This window comes from Phyllostomus discolor, chromosome 9 (assembly GCF_004126475.2).
Source record: "Phyllostomus discolor isolate MPI-MPIP mPhyDis1 chromosome 9, mPhyDis1.pri.v3, whole genome shotgun sequence".
Classification (NCBI taxonomy): domain Eukaryota; kingdom Metazoa; phylum Chordata; class Mammalia; order Chiroptera; family Phyllostomidae; genus Phyllostomus; species Phyllostomus discolor.
This window is the reverse complement of record NC_040911.2, coordinates 68838423-68864474: the sequence shown is the minus strand read 5'-3', so window position 1 is coordinate 68864474 and position 26052 is coordinate 68838423. Positions and strand designations below refer to the sequence as shown.

The 26052-nt window shown below is 37.4% G+C and overlaps 1 long non-coding RNA gene across 1 annotated transcript; it reads left to right on the top strand.

The window, feature by feature from the left end:
- Nucleotides 1–489: 489 nt before the first annotated feature.
- LOC118496906 lies at nt 490–13539 on the top strand. The gene is made up of 3 exons (XR_004899465.1): nt 490–561; nt 5601–5605; nt 13528–13539. It is a non-coding gene; the product is annotated as an uncharacterized LOC118496906 (long non-coding RNA).
- Nucleotides 13540–26052: the final 12513 nt, after the last annotated feature.

The following is a 26052-nucleotide window of genomic DNA, read 5'->3' as shown; positions in this document are numbered from 1 at the left end:
ATCATGTCTGCAAGGTGGCCCTGGGTGGGCTTCTCTGGAATCTTGCTACACTAAGCCAAGCAACTTTCAACCAAGAAGGGCAACAAGGCAACACAAGTCATGGCACCTGAATGCTAACAGTGAACTAGACCACATGTTAGATTTAGGTCTTTGAGTATGACTAAGAATTCATAGTCAAGACTCAAATGCAAATGAATGTTTATTTAGAAAGTCACAGAGATAAAAGAAGTATCATAGAAGATGTGAGTTAACTCAGCTGTATGGACTCAGAAAACAAGTTACAGAAGCAAAAGAAGGGCCCTTGGAGCTTATGAGAAAGAAAGCAATGGTACACACCTTGAGGGAAGAAAATGGGGAGGAAAGGCACAGATTGTGTGTGTGTGTGTGTGTGTGTGTGTGTGTGTGTGAGAGAGAGAGAGAGAGAGACAGAGACAGAGAAAGAGAGAAAGAGAGAAAGAAAGAGAGAGAGCGCAAGCTAGGTACTTTGTTTTAAGGGCTTTTATCTGGTTTCCAAAGTCAGGGATTTTAGGGGAGGTTTCAGGAGAGGATCTCAATAGAATGGTATGTCCTTTCAGGCTTGTGGTCTCTCCTGACTGGTCAGCACTGGGGCAGGGGGTCATTAGTCATTGCAGATAGTCTTGGTATCAGTCACAGCCCACTTTACTTGTTCTTTTTTTTTTTTTTTTTTTTGCTTTCCTGGGCCTGGAACTAAAACACAGCTGAGGTTTGTTATCTCTGGTTTGACCAAAACTCTGTTTCTGTTGTCAACAGACCTGAGGCTTTGTTCCTAAGGTTAATTCAGGCCCAAGTCTCATTGTCCTGAGGGCTTAATGCTTCAGAGTGTGGTCCTGCAGGTTTGTTTGGGAGTTGTATGAGGCTATTCTCTTTCTCTAAGGAGGTCTAAACTGTATGACCAGTGATATGCTAGGGGAGGAACATTCATCTTGGAGGCAAGGTCCCACCCTACAATACTTGTTTTCCTAGTTGCTACGCACCCAGTTGTCCTGGTGACCTATGTACTTGGCCTATTGTTCTACTTTGCTCATGTCTGTCTAACTGCCTGTTATATCACAAGGACAATGAATATTGAGAATTGACCACTGTATTCAGTATGTGGAACATTGAGTTTGGTTACATGGAAACTTGAGTGGAATTCTGGGGATAAAAGCCCAATTACAGTGGATTCAAGGGCAAATGAAAGCTGAGAAAGTGGAAAGAATTAGGCCATTCTTTGGAATAATGATTACTACAAAATAATGGAGCTTTATGTGGTGGAAAACATGAGGTCCAGAGAGGATATTTTCAAAGATAAAAGATAATCCAGCATTTAGTTTGCTAAGGTAACTCAGAGAGGAAACAAAAGATAATAATGTGAGAGGAAAGCTCATGAATAGGTGAGAAGGAGGGGGACCACTATGCACGTTAGGAATTGCCTGAGGTCAAAGAATGGACAGTTTATCTTACAGATAGCAGAATGTTGACTGGAAGTTTTATTTTTATCTCTAAATCATAAACAACAACAACCATAATCTGAGCATTATTTAACAGGAGCCGCCAACACACTCCATGGAACCATTTTCAGATGTGACTAAACCTGGTTTATGTGGTGGCTATCATCCCACCCTTACCTTGGGCCTGTGCTGTTCAGCATGGTAACTACCAGCCACATACAGCTACTTAAATGTAAATAAACTAAAATTAAACACAATAAAAAAAGTGAGCTTCTCAGCTCCACTAACTACATGTGAGAGTTCAATAGTCACAGTAATTCCATTGGCCAGTGCAGAGTAGAATTATTTACTACACTGCACAAAGTTCTTTAGGACAGCCTTGGTTTAGAAGAATAGGTGGAGAAACAATGGCTAGAGTAGGGGGTATTCAGCCCATGTGAAGAATGCTATTACATTTGTACACTCTGTTGCCTCATCAGTTTTCCCCTTAATTGTATGTTTGTGCTTCAAATTTGCTGCTTTTTCCTGGGCTGATCAGAGCAGGAAAAACAGAAGTGGAGGGAGGTGGCAGGCAGAAGACAAGAAGGTAGCACACTGTGTTGCAGAGGCCTCATCCAACCACCCTTCAATATGTATTAATGAAAAGTTAATAGACGTATTGGTGTCTGCTGATTCACCTTTGGCTTTCAAAAATTCTTGGATATGTTTTAATTATACAATTAAACACATAAACACATTTTCTTAAAAGGCACATTTTAAAGTTTTGCCTTAATCTTCATTATCATTTATCTTAGACAAAAAAAGTAATTTGGACATCATTTTGAACATTAGAGATGAAAGATATGAAGAACAGATTCTTTTGGAAAGAGATACCTTTGAAGCCACCACCTATTTTATCTCTAGCTGCTAAAGGTATGACTTAAATTCTTTTCCAAGCTGTTCTAGGGTGCTCCTAGGCACTTGCCTAATATTTTGCTAACATGTAACAGAAGATCTTTAAGTAAAGCAACAGTATTTATGTATTGTTTTAAGTTTTAGTACACATGTAGATTTTTTAAAAACCCATTACTTGTTAAGTGTTATATTAAGATCTTATTTTATGTTTTCTAGCACATTTGATATGACTTTAGCAACATTTAATATTTTCATTCTTGGATCCCCTTTATGCTATTGTAAAATGGATCTCTATGGCTCCTAAATAATTTTGTTCTCTAATAATATTTCTTCTGAGACACTTGGCTATTGCAATTCATATTTTATTAGTTTATTATAATATTTTTGCTACAGTTATTGCTGTAGCCTGTGTTAACTGAGATGTTCATCTAATAGGCACTTCAGTCAGCTAAATAGTAAGGTCTTATTTGAAAAATCTTTCAAAATACAGATACTTATTAAACAAATTCAGAGCATATTAACCGAGTACCTACTACATGCTAGACACTGTTTAGGCTCCAGGGATACAGAAGCAAAGACAAGAGAGCCCCTGCCCTCTTGGAGCTTCCATCTTTAAGATTTTTTCTCAGTTGTAGTTGACACACAGTATTTTATTAGTTTTGGGTGTACAACAGAGGGATTAGAGATTTATATAACTTACAAAGTGATCACCCCGATAAGTCTAGTACCCATCTGGCCCCATACATGGTTATTATAATATTATTGACTATATTTCCCATGCAAGGATAGGAGGAGCAAAGTTGGTAGGGGTCTGGATGAAACAAGATTAGTCAGGTAATTAAATAAGAATTCATCATTTTCTCCATCTCTGTGTATCTTTACAATTTAAAAAAATTTTTTTAAAATAAAATTTTTATTACATTTACATTCAATATTATTTTATATTACTTTCAGGTGTACACACAGTAGTTAGACAATCATATATTTTACAAAGTATTTCCCCTGGTATTTCCAGTACCCACCTGGCACCATACCTAGTTATTACAATATTGTTGACTATATTCCCTGTGCTGTAATGTACATCCCCATGACTATTTTGTAACTACAAATTGTACTTCTTAATACCTTCACCTTTTTTACCCAGTCGCTAAATTTTCCTCACCTCTGGCAACCAAAAGTCTGTTCTCTGTATCTGTGAGTCTGTTTCTTTATAAACTTTCATAAAACAAAACATTTTTTTAAAGCATCAGAGAGAAAAAAGACCTCATAAATCAAGTCTCTCCTGTGCAAAACTTTTAATTGCTTTTTTCTTTTTCTTTTTTGACTTAATCTTTATTGTATTTTTCCAATTACCATTTAGTACCCTTATACCCCCTCCCCCCAGCAATCACTACACTGTTGTCCACATCCATGAATCCTTTTTCCTTTTTGCTCAATCCCTCCTCCCTAAATTCCCCCAACCAATAGCTATCATCTGCTCTCCATCTTTGAATCTGCCTCTGTTTTGCTTGTTCAGTTTGCCCATTAGATTCCACATATGAGTGAAATCATATGATACATGTTTCTCTGTGACTGTCTTATTTCATTTAGCATGTTTTCCACATCCATCCATCCTATCACAAAGGGTAAAATTTTTCTTCTTTCTTACAGCTGAGTAGTATTCCATTGTATAAATGTATTATAGACATCTGATGTACACTTGGACTGCTTACATATCTTGGTGATTGCAAAAAACACTGCAAACAACATAGGAGTGCTTATGTTCTTTTGAATTAATGTTTTGGGTTCCTTAGCCTATATTTTGAGAAGTGGGATCACTGGGTCAAAATGTTGATCCATTTTAAATTTTTTGATGTATCTCCATACTGCTTTCTACAGTGACTGCACCAATCTGCATTCCCATCAACAATGCAAAAGAGCTCCCTTTTCTTCATATGTTTGCCAGCACTTGTTAATTGAATTATTGATGAGGGACATACTGACAGGTGTGAGATGATATCTCATTGTGGTTTAATTTGCATTTCTTTGATGATTAGTGACACTGAGCATCTTTTCATATGTCTATTGGGCATCTGTTTGTTCTCTTCAGGAAAAGTGTTTATTCAGATCCTTTGCCCATTTTTTAAATGAGTTCTTTCTTTCTTTTTTTGGTGTTGAGTTTTGTAAGTACTTTGTAAATTTTGGATATTAACCCCTTATTGGAATTGGAAAATTTGTTCTGCCATTCTGTGGGTTGCCTTTTTATTTTGTTAATAATTTCCTTTGCTGTGCAATATCTTTTTAATTTGATGTAGTTCTATTTGTTTATTTTTTTGTTTGTTTTCCTTCCCTGGGGAGATATATTCAATAAAATATTGCTATGAACAATGTCTGAGGTTTTGCTGCCTGTGTTTTCTTCTAGGATTGTTATAGTTTTGGGTCTAACATTCAAGTCTTTGATCAATTTTGAATTTATTCTTATGTATGGTGTAAGAATGTGGTGTGGTTTCATTTTCTGCATGTATCTGTCCAATTTTCCCAATACCATTTACTAAATAAACTATCTTTAGTCCATTGTATATGCTCGCTTCCTTTGTCAAATATTAATTGACTATAAAGTTGTGGGTATATTTCTGGGCTGTCTATTCATTCCATTGATCTGTAAGTCTGTTTTTAAGCCAGTACCATGCTGTTTTGATCACTATGGTCTTGTAGTATAGTTTTATATCAGGTAGCATGATTCCTTCAAATTTATTTTTCTTTTTCAGGATTGCTATTGCTATGTGGGCCCTTTTGTGGCTCCACATAAATTTTTCAAATATTTTTTCTAGCTCTGTGAAATACATCATTGGGATTTTCTTTTTTTTGTTATTGTTGTGCAACTATAGTTGTCTTCATTTCCCCCCAAATACTCTCCTCCGTGACCTACACACCTCACCTCCCACATTCAGTCATCAGCCCCATGCCCAGTTGGCATATATTTGTTCATAGTAATTTCTTACAATCTTTTGTATTTCTGTGGTGTCAGTTGTAATCCCTTTTCCTTTCTGATTTTATTTATTTGGGTTCTCTCTCTCTCTCTCTCTCTCTCTCTCTCTCTCTCTCAATGAGTCTGGTTAAAGGCTTGTTGATTTTGTTTACCTATTCAAAGAACCAAATCCTGGATTTATTGATTCTCTAAATTGTTCTTTTAGTCTCTATGTCTTTTAATTGTGCTCTGATCTTGGTCATTTCCTTGGTCAAAGCTCCAGGCTTTGTTTGTTGTTGTTCCTTGAGTTCTTGTAGATGTAGTGTTAGGTTGTTTATTTGAAATGTTTCTATCTTTTTAAGATAGGGCTGTATTACTGTAAACTTTTCTCTCAGGACTGCCTTCACTGTGTCCCATAGGTTTTGGACTGTTGTGTGTTCATTCTCTTTTGTTTCCAGAAACTTTTGATTTATTCCTTGATCTCATTCTTCACCCATTCTTTGTTTACTAGCATGCTATTCAGTCTCCATGAGTTTGAATGTTTTTGAGTTTTTTCCTGGAGATTGGTTTCTAGTTTCAGGTCCTTGTAGTCTGAGAAAATGCTTGATATGATTTCAATTTTCTTGAATTTGTTGAGGCTTGTTTTGTGTCCTATAATGTGGCTTAGTTTTGAAAATGTTGCATGTGCATTTGAAACGAATGTGTATTTTCCTTGGCTGATGTGGCTCAGTGGATTGAGTGCTGGCCTGCAAACCCGAGTGTCACCAGTTCCATTTCCAGTCATAGCACATGCCTGGATTGTTCACCAGGTCCCCAGTATAGGGTGCATGAGAGGCAATTACACATTGATGTTTCTCTCCCTCTCTTTCTCCCTTTGCCTCTCTAATATATATATTGTATTATATATATATTTTTATATATAAATATAATAATATATATATTTATATATATAAAATCTTTAAAAAAGGAATGTGTATTTTGATTTTTGGGGATAAAAGGTTCTATATACATCAGTTTAGTCCATTTGATCTAGGACATTGTTCAATGCCACAATATCCTTTTTGATATTTTGTTTGGAATATCTATCCATTTTTGACAGTGGTGTGTTGAAATTTCCTACTATGAATATGTTGCTGTCTATCTCTTTCTTGAAGTCGTCCAAGATTTTGCTTATATATTTGGGTACTCCTATGTTTGCTGGGTATATGTTTACCGTATTTATATCTTCTTGATGGATTCTTTGATTGAGTATTGTGAAGTTGTCTTTCTGTATCTCTTTATATGGCTTTTTTTGGAGTCTATTTTGTCTATATAAGTATTGATACCCCAGCTTTTTTTCCTGTCCATTTGCTTGGAATTCTTTTTTCCTCCCCTTCACTTTCACTCTGTGTAGTTCTTTTGTTCTGAGGTGGGTCTCTTGTAGGTAGCATATGTGTGAATTATGTTTTTTATCCATTCAGCTACTCTATATCATTTGATTAGAGCATTTAATCCATTTACATTTAAGGTTATTATTGATAGATACTTATTCATTGCCATTTTCCCCCTTTGTACCTGTGTTCCTTTCTGTCTCTTTTTCCTTCATCTTCTTAAAACAGTCCCTTTAGCATGTTTTGGCAATGCTGGTTTGGTGGAGTTGTTTTCTTTTAGCACTCTTTTGTCTGAAAAACTCCTTATTTCACCTTCCATTTCAATTGAGAGCCTTTTTGGGTAAAGTAGTCTTGGTTACAGGCCTTTGCTTTTCATTACTTGGAATATCTTGTGCCATTCCCTTCTGACTTGTAGTGTTTCTGTTGATAAATCAGCTGCTAGCCTTATCATAGCTCCATTGTATGTTAGTTCCTATATCTCCCTTGCTGCCTTTAAGATTCTCTCTTTGTCTCTAAAATTTGGCATTTTAATTATGATGTGTCTTGGAAATGTGTCTTGATGTCTGTTTGGGTTCATCTTGGTTGGGACCCTCTGTGTTTCCTGAACTTGCGTGGTGTTTTCTCTCTCCAGGTTCAGAAAGTTTTGTCATTATTTTTTTAAACAGAGGTTCTATCCTGTGTTCCTTTTCTTCTCCTTCTAGTATTCCTATGATTTGAATGTTTTGTGTTTCATGTTAACCTGCAGTTCCCTTAAGTTATCTTCCCATGCTACCCAAAGACAAATTGGGCCCTTCTGGTACCAATTCCTGGGTGGGTGGGCCTGTATATGATCTAGGACCCTGTGGGTCTCTCCAACAAACTCTCCTGTGAGACTGGGAGTTTCTCCTGCTGCTGCCTCAACCCACACAGGTGTTTTCAGTCAGAGGTTTTGAGGATTTAGTTTCCCACACTGGAACTCTGGGTTGTGCCATGTATCTTGCTCCTGGGGACACCCTGTCTGCAAGCCACCACTTTGCTGCGAGTCCTGTTGACCTGGCTGCCCTTCTCCACTCCTCCTACTGGTCTGGATGAATGTTTCTTCTTTAACTCCTTGGTTGTTGGACTTCCATGTAGTTCAGTTTTCTGTTGGTTCTAGTTGTTTTTTGTTTTTAAATTTGTTGTTGTCCATCTTTTGGTTGTATGAGGAGGCATAGCGTGTCTACCTATGCCTCCATCTTGGCCAGAAGTCCATCATTGGAATTTCAATAGGAATTGTGTTGAATCTATAGATTTCTTTGGGTAGTAAAGACATTTTAATGATGTTAATTCTTCCTGCCCATGAACACTATATGTGTGTCCCTTTTATTTCTTCTTGTCTGATTACTGTGGCTAGGACTTCCAGTACTATGTTGAATAAGAGTGGTGAAAGAGGACATCCCTGTCTAGTTCCTGATCTTAAGGGGAACACTTACAGTTTGTGACCATTGAGTATGATGCAGATAGTTGGTTTGTCATATATGTCCTCTTTTATGTTTAGGTATGTTCCCTCTATTCCTATTTTGCTAAGAGTTTTTATCATAAGTGGGTGCTAGATTTTATCAAGTGCATTTTTTTTGCATCTATTGATACTATCATGTGGTTTTTATCCTTCATTTTATGTGATGTATCACAATTATTGACTTGTGAATGTTCTATCAGCCTTGAATTCCCAGTATAAATCCCATTTGATCATGGTGTATGATCTTTTTGATGCCTTACTGTATTTGATTTGCTAATATATATTTTTGAGTATCTTAACATCTATGTTTATCAGGGTATTGGCCTATAATTTTATTTCTTTGTAGTGTCTTATCTGATTTGGAATTAGGATAATGCTGGCCTCATAAAATGGGTTTGGGAGATTTCCTTTCTCTTGAATGTTATGAAATATATTGAGAAGAAGAGGTGTTCTTCTTGGAATGTTTGGTAAAATTCACCTGTGAAGCCATCTGATCCAGGGATTTTGTTTGTTGGGAGTTTTTGATTACTGCTTCAGTTTCACTAGGTTTAATCTGTGTGTTCAGAGTCTCTGATTCTTCCTGATTTAATTTTAGAAGATTATATGTTTCTAGGAATATACCTACTTCACCCAGGTTGTTCAGTTTGTTGGCATATAATTGTTAATAACATTTTCTTATAATCCTATGTATTTCTTTTAAAAAAGGTTTTACTTATTTATTTTTAGAGAAAGGGGAAGGAAAGGAGAAAGAGAGAGAGAGAAACATCAATGTGTGGTTGCCTCTGGCATGCCCCCAATGGGGGGCCTGGCCCACAACCCAGGCATATATCCTGCCAGGGAATTGAAGCAGAAACTCTTTGGTTTTGCAGGTGGGTGCTCAATCTACTGAGCCATGCCAGCCAGGGCAATCCTATGTATTTTTCTGATTTCAGTTGTTATTTCTCCTCTTTCATTTATGATTTTATTTTTTGGGTTTCTTCTCTTTTTTTCTTGATTGGTCTGGTTGAAGAATTGCCAATCTGGTTTATCTTTTCAAAGAACCAGCTCTTGAATTCATTGATTATTGTATCATTTCTTAGACTCATGTCACTTATTTCTGCTCTGTTCTTTATTATTTCCTTCCTTCTACCCACTTTCAGCTTTGTTTGTTGTTTTTTTTTTTCCAGGTTCTAGTTAGTGTAAAGTTAGATTGTTTATTTGAGCTTTTCCTTGTTTTTTTTTTTTTTGAGATAGGCCCATAATGCTATGAATTTCTATTTTAGAATTGCTTTCCCAGTGTCCCAGAGATTTTAGGTCATTGTATCCTCATTTTCATTTTTTTTTCAAAGTATCTTCTGATTTCTTCTTTGATCTTATTATTGGCCCATTCATTGTTTAATAACATGTTATTTAGCTTCCATGTCTTTCTGTGTTTTTTTTAAGATTTTATTTATTTATTTTTAGAGAGCGAAGGGAGGGAGAAAGAGAGAGAGAGAGAGAGAAACATCAATGTGCACTTGCTGGGGGCCGTGGCCTGCAACCCAGACATGTGCCCTGACTGGAAATTGAACCTCCGACACTTTGGTTCGCAGCCCGCGCTCAATCCACTGAGCTACGCCAGCCAGGTCTTTCTGTGTTTTTCGTTGTTCTTCTTGTGATTGATTTCTAGTTTCATATCACTGTGGTCAGAAAATATGCTTGATATGATTTCAATCTTCTTAAGTTTATTGAGACTTGTTTTGTGTTCTAACATGTGGTCTATCCTAGAAAACATTACACGTACATTTGGAAAGTATGTGTATTCTGCTGCTTTGGAGTGAAATGCTCTGAAGATATCAATTAAATCCATTTGATCTAGTTTGTCATTTGAGGCTGCTGTCTCCTTGTTGATTTTCTGCCTAGAAAATCTATTTCATTGAGTCACTGGGGTGTTAAAATCCCTGACTATGACTATATTTTTGTCTTTTTCTCCCTTTATGTCCATCAAGATTTGCTTTGCATATTTAGGTTAGTGCATAAATGTTTACTAGGGTTATATCCTCTCATTGGGTTGTTCCCTTTATCATTATGTAGTGTCCTTCTTTGTCTCTTACTATAGCCTTGGTTTTAAAGTCTATTTTGTTAAATATAAGTAATGTTACCCCAGCTGTTTTTTCTTTTCCTTTCACATGAAGTATCTTTACTTTTACCATCCCTTTACTTTTATTCTGTGTGTATCTTTGGAACTAAGATGTGTCTCTTGGAGGCAGCATGTATTGGGGTCTTGTTTTCTTACCCATTCAGCTACTCCATGTCTTTTGGTTAGAATTTTTAAGCCATTTACATTTAAGGTGGTTGTTGGTAGATATGTATATAGTGCTATTTTATTATTCGACTGTTTTCCTCTCTTTTTTCTTTCTCTTTTTAATTTTTTTCTTCTTCTTCCTCTTCCTCCTCCTCCTTCTTCTTCTCCTCCCCCCCTCCTCCTCCCCCTCCTCTTCCTCCTCCTCCTCCTTCTTCTTCCTCCTCTTCTTCTTCTTCTTCTCCTCCTTCTCCTTCTTCTTCTTCTTCTTCTTCTTCTTCTTCTTCTTCTTCTTCTTCTTCTTCTTCTTCTTCTTCTTCTTCTTCCAAGCTCTTTAACATATGCTGCAGTAATGATTTGGTGTTAACAAATTCCTTTAGCTTTTTCTTATCTGGGAAGCTCCTTATTTCTCCTTTGATTTTAAATGATAGCCATGCTGGGTAAAGTAGCCTTTTTTGTAGGTCCTTACTTTTCATTACCTTGGGTATTTCACACTATTCCTTTCAGCCTGAAATGTTTATGTTGGGTAATCAGATGCCAGTCTAAATTGTGGTCCCTTGAAGGTAACTACCTGCTTTTCTCTTGTGGCTTTTAGAAATCTCTCTTTGTATTTAAGCCTTGCCATTTTAATTATGATGTGTCTTGGTGTAGGCCTCTTTGTTTGGGACTCTCTGAGCTTCCTGGACTTGTGTGACTTTTTCCTTTACCAGATTAGGGAAGTTTTTGGTCATTATTTCTTTTTTTTTTAATGACTTTATTTTATTTTATTTATTTATTTTTAGAGAGGGAAGGGAGGGAGATAGAGAGAGAGAGAGAGAGAGAGAGAGAGAGAGAGAGAGAGAGAGAGAGGGAGAAACATCAATATGCAGTTGCTGGGGGTTATGGCCTGCAACCCAGGCATGTACCCTGGCTGGGAATCGAACCTGCGACACTTTGGTTCGCAGCCCGCACTCAATCCACTGAGCTATGCCAGCCAGGGCTAGTCATTATTTCCTCAAATAATTTCTCAATCCCTTTCTGGCTCTCTTCTCCTTCTGGTGTTCCCATGATGAGGATGTCATTATGCTTCATGTTGTCCAAAATTTTTCTTAAACTGTCCTTATGTTTTTAAAAAATCAGTTTTCTTTTTGCTGTTCTACCTGAGCATGTTTTTCTGTCTTGTCTTCCAAGTCACTTATTTGGTCCTTTGCTTCATTTAACCTACTATTTGCTCCTTCCAGTGTATTATTTATTTCAGATAGTACATTTTTTATTTCAGATTGGTCCTTTTTTATGGTTTCTACATCTTTTTTCATGCTGTTGAATATCCTTTTAATTATCACTCTAAACTCTCTATCTGATAGATTGTTTGCCTTCATTTGATCTAGTATTTCATCTGCAGAATTCTCTTGTTCTTTCATTTGGGGTTTGTTTCTTTTTCTTCCCATTTTGGCTGCTGCTTTGTATTTTCCATTTTAGTTGTTAAACTGATCAGCTGTTAAACTAATGAAGCTGTAATCAGCAGCCTGGCTTAAGCATCATAGGGTGGGGCAGAGCAATTCCTGTGGTTAGGACTATTCCTTCCTCTCAGGCTGATGCCACTTGGAGAGGAGTCCTCTGCCTGTGAAAGATGGCTTCTGCAGTATGGGGAATGACTCAGCACAGGGATCCTGGTGGTTGTTCCTTCAGTTCTCTCTCCAGAGACACCACCTCTAGACTCTCCTCAAACATCTCTAATCCACTCTATCCTCCCTCTGCCAGAGACCAAGTTAAGTGACTACAAATGACTTTTGTTTGTGTTGGCCCTTTAAGAGGTTATCTGCATCTCCAGCCATCTCACCCTGACAGACAGAAACTCTGCTTCTTTTCATAGCTGGATGTTATCTGGGTTCCTTTCCAGCTCTGGTGCTGTAGGCTGAGGAGCCCAGTTTTGGGTTCCTCACCCAAGACCCTACACTTTGTAGTAGGAACCCTCTGGCCACTGGAACATACCTCTGGGACTTCAGTTGGTACCCATGGGAGCCCAGCCAACCCTCTTGTGCCTCTTCTACACTCCCTACCAGTCTTGTTATGGCAATGTGGCTCCTTCTATCTGTCTTTGGTTATAAGGCTTCTCTCCATCTACTGTTCAGTAGGTTATTCAGGATGATTTCTCTACAATTTATTTGTAATTCCAGACTGGTCCTGGGAGGAAGTTAGTGCAGCTTCCACTTACTATTCCACCACCTTGGATCTCTCAGTTGCTTTTTATGTGTTTAATTAATTTTATAAATTATATAACTGTTAATGTTTTCCATCTGTTTCTTCAGTTTACCTCCCTAGCTCTTTGTATTGGGTAATTAGTTAATTTATTTTACTTTTTTCATTTTTATTGAATGCATTTAATAAAGTTATTTTTTCCTGATAATTGTAGAGAGGGGAAAGGAGACTGAGAGAAACATTGATGAAGGAGAGAAACATTGATTGGCTACCTTCGATATGCACCCAGACTGGGGAAAGAACCTGCAACCCAGGCATGTGCCTTGACCAGGAATTGAACTGGTGACCTTTTGGTTTGTGGGAGGAAATCCAACCAATGGAGCCATACCAGCATGTGGAAGATGGAGGAATGGTGATGTGGCCAGTTTCTATTCACCTTTCCTACATAGTAATAGAAGTTTTAGTTGGACAAATTAGGTACATGGCCACCTACTGAATTACACTTCCCAGCTTCCCTTGCAGTTTGGTATGGCCACATGACTAAGAGCTACACAATGGGATGAGTGATTTTAATGTGTGTAATTTCTTTAGTCTTCCTCTTAAATTTCAAGGACGGGGCCCCCAACCTCCACCCCTTTCCCATTTTCTCCTTTCCTTTTGACTAAAAACATGGGTGATACCATAATCCAGAACTTGCATCTTGGACCACAATCTAAAAGCTAAACTTGAGGATATCCTGGATTTCTGACACTGTTGAGGTGCCATACCAGGCCCGAATCACTTATTTGGATGTTCTATGTAAAAGAAATAAACTCCTATGTTGTCAAGCCAACCTATTTTGTGGATGCTGGTTAGAGCAGCCTAATATAGACAGGTGCTCTAACTAGATGTACACTGACAGGTGAATATCTCCAGTACTATGGAGGGCAATGTGGAGGCTGGAGGAAGAGCAGCTTCCTGGGATCAGGATCCTTTCAATTCACTAGAAAAGAGTTTCCATCTGAGCATGGAAGACAGAACCCTCTCACTGATGCCCATTGTAGTAATATTAAAAGAATATAAAAGAGAATGAGAGGGGCCAGAAGTAGTTAAATGATTTAAAGTTCTGTATGTTGGATACAGGATGGAGGAGAAAACTGAGTGTATGAAGTCATAGCCAAGATACGTGAAAAGAGGTTGCCCAGAAGAACCTTAGAGAGGCTCTATATTCAGAAATGGTGGGTACCATAGAATGTGAAGGTGAAAAGTGGAAATGAAAACATACTAATTACTAGTAACAATTGTGTAACAAATAGTCCACCTCCACTTGTCTATATCTCTCCCACCTATTCAGAGTTCAGACATACCAGTGTTTGCTCTCCCTTACCCCAGGCATAAAATCAAGGTTTTTCTCTAAAGGAATCGAACAATAAGTCTAAAAACAACTAGGAGAGCTGGGACATGTGTTGATATTTTGGAATAAATATATTCCTATTACGATATTTGGGGAACCACAAGCATAGTTATATATTATTGTCACTCCACAGTTTGGTGGATAAAAAGTTTCATGTATATTTGCTAAGTTATTATCCATCTTTTCTTGGTTTTAAGTATAATTCGACAATGGAAGAAAAGCTGTGACATTAAAAGAAAGGACTGAGTCTAACAGAGGAGCTATTAACAGGAGAAAACAGGCAATTGTAAAAATTGAGAAGATCATAAAACAAACTGTATTATTGTCAGAGAAATTAGTGGTGACATTTCATCCAGAGAACAAGAACAAAGTGCTATGACAATGAAACATAAAATAATAAATTGCAGTTGGAAATTAAATGTAAGGTTGTTGATATTAAAAACTATTTAGAATTTTAGAAGAATAAATTCAGGGCATTACTCAGAATGCAGAGAAGGAGATATAAGAAGAAAGGTTGAGGACCAATCCTGGAGATACAGAATGGAAGAAAATTTCCCAGAGCTAACCAGAAACACATTCTTCAGAAGGGTTCCACTGCATACTGAAAAGAATAAATAGTTAATGTCCCAATCCTATTCACATTTACTTTGCAATGTCAGAGCACACAGGATAAAGATAAAATCTTGACGAGGGATGGGGAGGGTCACAATAAAGGACTAAGACCTAGACTACTAGCAGATGTCTTATCTGCAACGATGGACTCCAGAAGAGCATAATGCAAAAGTTTTAAAGTCTGAGAGGTCTAGACATCTATTTGTAGCTAAATTAATTGTTGAATGTGAGTCAAATTAAACTTATTTTTGGACATGTGTAGTCTTAGAAAGTTTTAAAAAATATTTTATTTATTTATTTTTAGAGAGAGGGGGATGGAGGGAGAAAGAGAAAAAAACATCAATGTGTGGTTACCTGTTCCACACCTCCAACTGGGGACCTGGCCTGAAACCCAGGCATGTGCCCTGACTACAAATTGAACTGGTGACCCTTTGGTTCACAGGCTGGCACTCAATCCACTGAGCCATGCCAACCAGGGCAGAAAGTTTTATGTATCTTTTCTGAAGAAGTTGCCTGAGTATTTTTACTTCAAGGAGAGGATAAACTTCAAGAGAGAGGAGAATATGGTGTATGTAAATCAGAAGGTCATTCCCCAAATCAAAAGAAAATATATCTCAGGATACATGTCTACATTAAGGAAAAAAGGTCTTAAACAGTCTAACTTAACATCTCAAGGTACTAGAAAAAGAGGAACAAATCAAGCCTCAAGTTAGCACAAGGGTAAATACAACAAAGAGAGAAGAAATAAATGAATTTAGATCCTAGAAAAACAATAGAAAAGATCAATAAAACTACTAGAAACTCCCTGGAAGCCAGCAAATAAGGTATTCTAGCAATTGTGATTGGAAGAATCTATAATATTTAGCAAAGCACAGATGTGTGGGGGTATGAGCTGAAAACAGGCAAGTGCATGGTGCTCACAAAAATAATCTCAAAGTTTTCCAGTGAAGGAGATATGCAGGAGTGAAGCCTCCAAAATAGTTACATGATTATAGTTATGTAAAAATGTTGGAAAGAGGGAGGACCCGAGGTAGAGACACAAGTGAGCTGAATTGTTTATATCTTAGCTGAAGTTAATTATTGATGTCAGAGATAATGAATCAAGAAAGTGGCATGATCAATTCACTTAAAGATGTGGAAGTAATCACTGCCAGACTAAGAAGATAAGCAATTAAAATGTATTGATTCTTACAGTGGGATAAGGAGTGGGAAGTGCTGGGACAGGAGACTTGGTTTTCAGTTTGACCATGTTCTGCAACTTCAGTTTTTAGCTATGCTTATGGATTATTTTGGAAACAAAACAAAAAAAACAAAAAACCAAAAAAAACTAAACAAAAACTTCAAATATGAAGATATAAGTATTTATGGTATGATTACAAGTATAGGCAAATTTTGCTAGTTTTTGATGACTCTTGAAATAATTGGTTTGTTGGGAATATCTTCATATTTTGAGTTCAGTGATTCTCATTACACAGTGTCCAGCAGAAGTAAGGCCTGCTTGAGTATGTTGGTAGGGTGATAACATGGGTGTAATCATTTACAGTTTTAACTTGAACATTTCACCTAAAATGTCATATGGTGTGCTTGTGTGTGGTATTGTTATGTTATAGAATTACATGCTTATGATTTTGTAATAAAGAGGCATTATTTGTCTTTGACCCTGTATTTTATGCCAAAGCTATTTTATTAAAAAATGCCTGAGCCTACTTTTTGGTGTTCATCAGTAGAGTTTGATAGATAAACACACATGAATTTGAGAGTTTGAATTACTTTAGGAAATTATTCTAACTAGTGAGTTTTTTGCATTATTCAAGTTTACTTAGGTGAACAAAAGAAGGATAAGTGAAAAGTGTAATCTAATGCATGTTCTTCAGGAAGTGTAAACATGTGTAAGAGGTCCAGAACTGGAAGCACACAAGGAACAAGCCAACTAATTTGCACTTTCTCTACTTCTTCCTCCCACCCTCTCATCTCTATTTTCAGCTAGTCTGCTTCATTGTTATTTCTCTGCAGACTTTTTTTTCTCTGATTCTCAGTGTTTATGGCTAATGGTAAAATGTCAGAGCTTCAGAATATACATACCCTGTGATTATATCAACAGGTGCCATTTATGGCATCTCTGAATTCCAGTTCCAAACTCTTGGAAGTGAGACTATCCCAATGGCTCAGTTTTGTTTCATTGGTAAACTCGAACCCAGATATCTATGGCTATCCAGGGTAGGGGTGGTGGTGGTGGTGGTGGTAGTGGTTATGGCTTTGCATACTATAAACAGAGCACAAGTTTAGAATAGAATAAATATGTATATATATTTGTATATAATATAAATATAATTATAAATATATAAATAATATATAGAATAAATATATTACAAAGGGCATCCACCAACTCTGTGTATTACTTAAGTGTATGCATGGACAATGCTGATGGCCCAGCTCAGTCTGGGCACTTTTCAATTTGTCTTCTTGCAATTTGCTTCATTTATGGGTGATTTATACACACAAGGTAATGGGAAAAGTCTGGTGGTTTGTGGTTACAACATACAAAACTGTTTGAATATTTAAGCAGTGTCAATATGAAGCAGAACAAGGCATGATTTCAATGGTACTATGAAAATAATTTTATTATCTATTGTACTAAGACACAACAGATCATTTTTATTTTTAGAGGAAAAGGAAGAGATAAGTACAGTTTTCAAAGACTGACTTTTTAAAACTCTGAGGATTGGGGCTTATTTTTAATTTTTTTTTAATTTAAATTATTTTATTGTTGTTTCATTACAGTTGTCTGTATTTTCTCCCCACCCCTCCCCCACAATCCCTCCAAATCCACCTCCCTCCCTTGCTATCAACCTCCTCCTTGGTTTTGTCCATGTGTCCTTTATGGTAGTTCCTGAAAACCCTTCTCCCCACTGTCCCCTCCCTCCTTCCCTCTGGCTATTGCTAAGTGAAATAAGCCAGGCGGTGAGGGACAAATACCATATGATCTCACCTTTAACTAGAACATAATCAACAAAAGAAAAAAGCAAACAAAATATAACCAGAGTCATTGAAATTAAGAACAACCTAACAATATTGCTCTTATTTCAATGTCAAGAACATGGAAAAATTTAGAGGGGATGAGAGGAATGAGAAAAGTCATTTTTTTTGAGGAAATGTGACTATTGAAGACAGTCTTAAAGACAAAAGAAGTCAATTTCTTATATGTTATGAGTAGTTTATTCTAGGACTAGTAGAAGGAAAGAACCATTGTTGAAAGGTAAGAAGAATAAGCTAAAAGTCTGAGAAGTCTGTTTGGCCCAATTTGAAAGAATAATAGGAATATAGACTTATTCCTCAAGTTCACCTGGAAGAAGAAAAATAAATTTGTGAAAATTGCCATAAAGTTTTTAAAGAGAAACAACAAGGAAATGTGTTCCTTCTAATACATAAGTAAACTGAATAGCTATAACACTTAAAAGTAATGTTTCACTGGTCATAAACCTAACAAACAAATCAATAACACAGAATAATGAGTCCTGAGAGCCACCCAATTTTTTTTTAAAGTTAGTAAAGGGAATATCACAAATCAGTGATGAAATAGTTAGATTCTTGCTCCATATTATATACTCAATAAAATCCAGCCAAAAAGAATTAATAGAAACAAACCAAAGGGAAGAAGTAATACTAAGTAAACTAGGTTAACTAGGAAAATAGTAGGTGAATTTTAGTTAGATTTAGATGGGAAATGACTTCTTAGCTTAAAAGTCAGGATAAAGATAACAATTGCTCAGCCTTGAGGTGTCCCTCTACCCAGGGGACAGCTAACAGGTCACGAAGTGGAAGCCAACTTTCACCTGAAGAAATTTTCTCCTATGCAGGGCTGACCTGTCAGGATCAGTCCTGATGGCTTCAAACAATGTTTTTCATATTGTGATTAGGAGATCAGCTGCATCAGAATCTCCTGAGGTAAATTGTGAATGAATGAGTGAATGAATGAATGAAGAAAGACAAAAATTGTTTAAAGAGATTGAAGAAAATCTGGATTCTATCTTAGACAGTAAATTAAAATCTCTGGCAATGTAGCTCAAGACTATATATTTTAATTAACATTTTAAACATAATATCAAGTTTTGAGAATTTTTTGCTTAAAAGAAGCATCATTAAATAGGCCAGAAGTAGGGTTTTACGATATTAGAACATTCTATGGTATTTCCATTGTGACACCCCAGGGAGGCCCACAGAAAGGCAGGTTCTCTGTGTATGACCCTTCCACCAAACCCTCATATCCCGATATTCTGTTTGAGTTTGCAGCATGCAGTTGGCATGTTTTGCTCAAAATCAGTTTTGCAAAGTGAAAGTAGAAATCTCGCTATATAGCATTTAGGAAGTTTTCCCATTGTTTAGAGAAAAAGCAGTAAATTATCTGCCATTTGTTATTACTAGCTTTTGTGAACATATTTCTACTGGTTATGTCTGGAATAACAAATTGACTCATTCAATTGTGATTTCACCTTCCTTCTCAGTTTGAGAGGTTAGAAAGCCAAACACTATATTTTTCACGTTTCTTTATGGTTGGGGTTAATACATGAAAATTAGGTACTGCCAATTAGATTGACTCACTGATATTTGGATCACAGGAGTGCGGTGAAGTCTGTTTTCCTGCACTCTATTGAGAGCCAGCAGAGTGTGCAGCCTCTCTCCAGTACACTTTCTGCAGTTTCTCAGCAGTGTAGACACCAGTAGCTCTTTGATCTGGGGAGAACTCCAGGTCTCTGAAGAGGTAGTTCCCCTGGTGGGTCAGTTCTACATTGTTCCAACCACCAATGATCCTGAAAGTGCAGCCTAGAACTTGCTCCATCATACTCCACAGTGACTTTGTAAGCATTTAGTACCTTGCATTAAACCTCTTCCTGTTTAAAATATGCAGAGTGGGTTCTTTATTACACTAAACCCTAGTAGATACAATAGTAATAAAGAAAGTGAAGAGTTCATCATTAAAATGTCTTGATCGGGTTTTAAAAATGCCAATTTCACTGAAGAATGTCCTTGAAGAAGCAGTAAAAGTTAATTTTATCAATTATTTACTCTCTAACACAAGCCTTTTAAATTTCCTGCACAGTGAAATAGAAACAGGCATAAAGTGCTTCTGCTGCATTAGGAACTGTATTTGTCTAGAGGGAAAGGACTCTAGAGTTGTTTGAGCTGTGAGCCGAACTGGTCACTTTTCATAAAACATCATTTTTAAATAACAATTGAGATAAAGCAAGGTTATTCAGATGTGGGTGCTGGGTAGACACTTTCTACACAACACACAAAATGAATTTGTCATGTCAAAGAAAACTTCTTAGCACTTGCTGTCAATGATAAAATTTGAGCTTTCAAGCAAAAATTAAAATTTTGGGAACCTTGCATCTACCACAGCTTGGAATTTTTTTCAATTTAAAGACTTTTATGATGAAATTGGTGGTGATATTACTAAATATATTTTTTCTGCTGTGTAACGCAATACAATATATTAAAACTTGAGGTCTCCTCCTCAGCAGACAGTATTTTTCAAATGGACAAGTGATAATGTTGCAAAATCATGAATGGATATTCATTCAAGGTTCAAGAGAGACCAACAGATTTTAATGTAACAGAGAAGGAAAAGTTTACTGATATGATTACAGGTGTCACAGACCAACTAAACTTTAAGAAAATATCACTGTTCAAGTTTTGATGTAGTATCAAAAAGAATATGCACAATTATTTGAAAAGGCTCTATATCTGTGAGGCTGAATTTTCTTCAACCAAACCAATGGATTTAAATAGGTCGAATGTAGAAATGAATACGAGAATCCAGGTACATTTTATTAAGCTTCATATTAGATATTCAAAAATTTAAAACAATGCAATTATTCTCATTACTTTTTTGTTTGGAAAGCAATTTGACTTTTCATAAAATACATTATTTAGGCTAGTATGTACTGGCTTTATTACTGGTATTTTTACATAAATAGATATTAATTTTTTGTTTCAATCTATAATACTATATACATTGATTTATATGGCCCACTTGCACAGTAGTTCTTTGGTGCTGCTCAATCATTTTTAATAAAGAGTGTAAAGGGGTCCTCTGAACAAAAAGCTTTAGAACTCTTTTCGAGCTTGCAGTTTAATACCAAATTTGACCAGCAGATGCCGCTACTAATACATATTGCACATTCCCCTGCCCTGGCTGAAATAATGTGGCCTCAGTTTCTGCAGCAAAATGACTTGTACCATCAATTTAATGAGTCCAGATTTTGGTACAGGAGTTGATGGTAGGAAAGGAGATGATAGAGAGAGAAACACCACCTCCAAGTCTTAGTAAAGCTCTAGAAGAATTTGTGATCATACTTAGGAAGGGAAAGAAGGAAAGCCAAGAGGAGGATGTTCCCAAACTGCCCAGATGAAACAAGCATGGTTTAGTGGCACTGAGTGCACCTGTGAATGTTGGCTCCTCTGTACCCAACACTGAGGCTGGAGTGCACCCTTGGATTCCCAGCTGCTAAATGAGATCAGGTTTTCCTGGGAGGAAACCCTTTCCACTGTTGTGGTTGTTCTTAACATGAAGAGAACAAGTCCTTTCAGTGACCCTCAAGTTACTGTGAGACTTGGCTTTCACTCCTTGCCCACCACACATCCTCCATTGTCCACTCAGTTTCTCTCACCATATTCTCACAGGTTGTCCTCTGTGTAATGCTCCACAATCATGTAGCTGATAGTACATATAGAAATGCCAATTCTCCTGTATCATAAAAATAATATACAATATATTATATAGTCATGTAGTTTGTCCTTTTGGAAATCTGTTCTGAGGAACCACATCATTCCAAAAGCATCATGGCCATCTCCTGGAATATTATTATGATTACTGTGGGCTAAATTTTGCAAGATTTCCTTTTCTGGTCATCCAGTCCCATGAGCAATGCTTTCAAGCATTGACATTTCTACTATGTATATTGATGTCAGTGCTCTTGGAGATCATCCATCCCCTCCAACTTACAATGGCTGAGATTATGAAATGGGAAGATGCTGAGATGCTGAGCTTTGGTTCTGGAGCAGAGCCACTTCCTCTTCTGCCTTTTCTTCTTTGTTCCCTCTTCTGCATCTGAATTCCTCTTGTTGTGCTGACTCTGGCTCACTGTTACTTTCCTCCTAATTTTTATTTCCCCACCTTTCTCAAGGGAACCCCAGTGCCTTGTGCTGATTTGCTACCCCCAGCCTTACTCTGGATGACTCATACTTATTCTCTTTCCATGCATTGCCAGATGAGGAGAGGTGGCAGCTATTTCTCCATTTATCAAAGAGGAACCTTATACAGCCCTCACATGCTCAGGGGGAAAAATGCTTAATTTCCTAGGGTAACTCATTTATCACAGTTCCTTTGTGAACAAAAAGGGACTCTGTAGTAAACCCAATAAGCTTAGGGGGGCCATATGGCAGGACTGACAAGCTTGGGGACCAAAAATAACCACATAGTATGGTTATTTTAAATTGATCATAAATTTCTAACTGGGCAGGCCATGGTGGGTAGTCATGTCAAAGGCCTATAGCTTCCCAAGCAAACTTTACTGTCAGTGGGCCCTGTCCATTGTTTTTATGCATCTAGGATAACATACCTTCAAAGTGTCAGATCAATCTTCTTTTTCAGACCCCCCAGGGTATACTCTTCCACTAGAGCACGAGACCACAGAACCCCTCATTGCTATCTTTTCCCTGCAGACCATCTCTGTGTGCTGTAAATGTTGATTATTAACTATCCTATATGCACTGATGTAGAAGAAGTATGTGTTTCTCCATTTTGCTTTTTATCCAACCCCAGAGATTTACCCACTTTTCTGTCTCCTTCCTTCTTCTGTTTTTAAAAGAGATTTTATTTATTTATTTTTAGAGAGAGGGAAAGGAAGGAAGAAAGAGAGGGGGAGAAACATCAATGTGTGTTTGCCTCGCATGCACCCTCTACTGGGGACCTGGCCCACAACCGAAGCATGTTCCCTGACTGGGAATTGAACCAGCATCCCTTTGATTCACAGGCTGGTGCTCAATCCACTGAGCCACACTAGCTAGGGCTCCTTTCTTCTTAATGAATTTCATGTACCCCCCTTTTTTAAAACATTTTCTCCTTTGATTCTAAATGCATAAATGACACAGCAAAACTGCTATTCCCTGGAGCATTTTCTCAATTTGTTGAGAGTTTTCTCACAGGCATGGCCTCAAAATTTGGGCTCAAATGAATTCTTCTAAAACTTTTCTATGGGCTGGACATTCTTTCATGCACACCTTCTACCCTGCCTTCCAGAGACCCAGGTAAACTGGCTTGACCATCAATGCCACAGCTGGTCGGTGTCCAAGGCTCATTGTAAAAGGCTGACTAAGAGTTTCTGGAGACTGCCATTCATGGCTTCCATTCCTGTCTCCAAGCTCTGGTTTCCCTACATTCTATACCTCTAGTTTCTGTTCTGTCCCATGATATAAACTTGAAACCTTCTTTGCATTTTACCAGAAGCACACCCTCGCAGTGCTGGTGAGCATTGTGCATTTACAAAACATTTTAGGGGAGTTCCGAGGAAGACATAGGAACAACTTGGCAATAGAACCACAAGCATTATCTTTTTCCTCTCCTCACCTGATCCAGCTACCTTGCACCTTGCTGGCTCTTTTCTCCCCATCCTCCCTTTGTTCTTGTTTCTTCTATCAGCTCTCCCTTTTCTTCTGGAATCCACAAGTGCTTCTCCTTCTTTAGGAAGAAATACTACTTTTGCTTTTTCTTCTGCAGCTTGGCACAAGCAAACATCTCAACATTTAAGGTCTCACTATCTATCCCAATACGGATTCAGTTATATTGAAAAAACAAGAGAACTTCTTTTTGGATAATAAATGATGACAACTTTTTTTGTACCTCATTATTATTTTAACCAGTGTTTCTATTAAATGGGAATCCCTCACAAGCAGTCCTCAAATCAAGAGTTTTCACAAGAGTGGCTTATTTGGGAGGTGACAGTGAGGGGAAGAAAAGCAGTAAAGGTGCAACTGAGCAACCGAAGCACCTACAAATAAAAGTGCTAGAACATCCATGAACAAGTTTTTGTGTGGACATATATTTAACTTTTCAGGAAACTGCCAAGCTTTTCCAAAGTGTTTGTAACCTTTTTCACCTGCACCAGCTGTGTGTGAGAGAGATACAATTCTTCCAAGATCTGTATACTGAAAATTATGAAGCTTTGCTTTATAGGGAAATTAAAGAAGGTCTAAATAAAAGGTGAGACATACTGTGTTCATGCGCCAGAAGGCTAGAAACGGTTAAAATGTTAACTCCTCTTAAATTGATATACATCTTCAATGCATGAGTCAAATCCTAATAGGCATTTTTTTGGACTAAAAAAAAGCTGATAAGCTGATTCCAAAATTCATATGAAAATAAATACAAAAGATGTAAGGCAGGAAAAATGAATTTGATGAATAACAAATTTGAAGGGCTAAAGTTACCTGATTTCAAGTATTACAAATCTGGGCAATGGTTTAAAATCTCTGATGCCCAGGCCATGCTGCAGATGGATTAAATCTCAATCTTTAAGGGTGGGGCCCAGTGGCCAAGTTCTGGAAGCTTCCCCAGGGATTCCTCTGTGCAGCCAACATTGTTTTGGGAATGTATTTCATTCAACCTCCAGAGGGCATCCTAGCTTTAGGGCTGCCACAGGAATTGCATTGCATCTAAATAAATAAGACACCTGGGCATTCACCAGATAACCGATAATGAAGGGGGAGGGGAAGGGAAGAAGGAAAAAGAAAAGAAGAAAGTAAGACTGAGAGTCACTACAGTTGGTAACACTTTTTAAAAAGTGCATTAATTATTTATCAAGCATGGGGATTAAAAATGCCTTTATAGGGTTTTGATTCCTTGTTGATAACAGCCTGATATGAAAAGAAGCACTCATTACTCATGGATCTAAAATGATCTTGGTGGCTAATAAAATTTTAGACTTGCCTGGTATTTAGAACCTTATAAAATTTGGCTCTAAATTAACCTTCTAAACTCTCCCATGCACACACACATATCCTCTGTTTTAGCCACACTGTATTAATCTAGTCGCCGTTTTCCAAACCTTATGTCCTACTCCCTCTGAGTTCTCCAGACAGGGAATGCTTAAATTGCCCCTCCCCTCAGAATCCTGTAACACCTCTAGTCTGCACACCCTTTAGGAACTAATTGTAAATTGCCCTGAATTGTCATACACCCCTCGTAATTTTGAATGGTTTCATAGCCAATTTGATTGACTTTATTATATAGTCCTGGGATCCCACCTTTAGTTTAATAACCATTGGTAGTGTTTATATATAGATAATTGATTGATATTTGCTTAATGGCAAATGCTGTTGTGATTAGATGAACTTCATGTGAGTTTCTGAAGAACAGGGCTATATTTTACCTTTTTCTCCTTAATTTTGCTAGAACGTAGCAGGTGCCTGATGCATGATTGTTGACTTGAAATATATGTGTCCATGTTCAACATTTCCTTTCTTTAAACTGTGAGTATTTTTTCACCTCTTCCTTCTCCTCCTCATTTTCCTCCTTCTCTGACTCGTGTGAGAGACAACTTGGTGCAGTCTGCCACTGTCATTTCTCTCCTCTTCTCCCTTCCTCTCTCCTCTCTCTTTCTTATACATGTGCTTCTGTGGCATAATAAGAAATAGGTAGTTGGTCTCTGGCTCCAGTTGTTGACATAGAGCTTCTAAAACCCTTGCAATTTTCTGTCCTGGGGTGTTGCTCAGTGGGTTGGGCATCATCTCTGGTTGGGAGTGTGCTGTTGGGTATGCAATTCCCGTATTGATGTTTCTCTTCCTCTTTCTACCTGCCCCCAAATCTTTAAAACTCTTGTAATTTCCTGAGTGATAGTGGTCCTAGGAGCATTTTTGGTTCTAATATTTGTTTTTTGACCCAAGTTCCTGACCTAGGGCTCCTGAACCCCTTGACATTTCCTGGGTGATAGGAGTATTTTGTGTTTCAATGAGACAACTCTTGGTGGGCTTGTGGATGGTTTCAGGATGGAGGATGGTCATCAGAAAGACCAAACTATGTCTAGAAGCCTACAACTTTCAGCCCCATTCCCCATCCTCCAGCAGGAGAGTCTGGTGATTGAGTTAATGATCAGTCACTCTGTCTGTGGGCATATGTTTCTTCATACATTTGCTGCAGGCAGCTACATCTGGAGGACTGAAGTAGAGCAAGACAGAGATAGCATAGCAAAAATGAAGAAAGCATAAAATGCAAGATAAACTAAATACATACACATTTAGAGTGGCAAATAAATTTTTGAAATTAAAAATAATTTAAAAATTTAGCTTTTATGAATTCAAATTCAAAGATGAGCATCCCTCTCCTAAAAAAATGTATACGTAATTTGAGTCTTAGAACTGTGGGCATTGAACTAGGCTTTATCTGGCATTCCATCTCCCAACTCTGACTCAG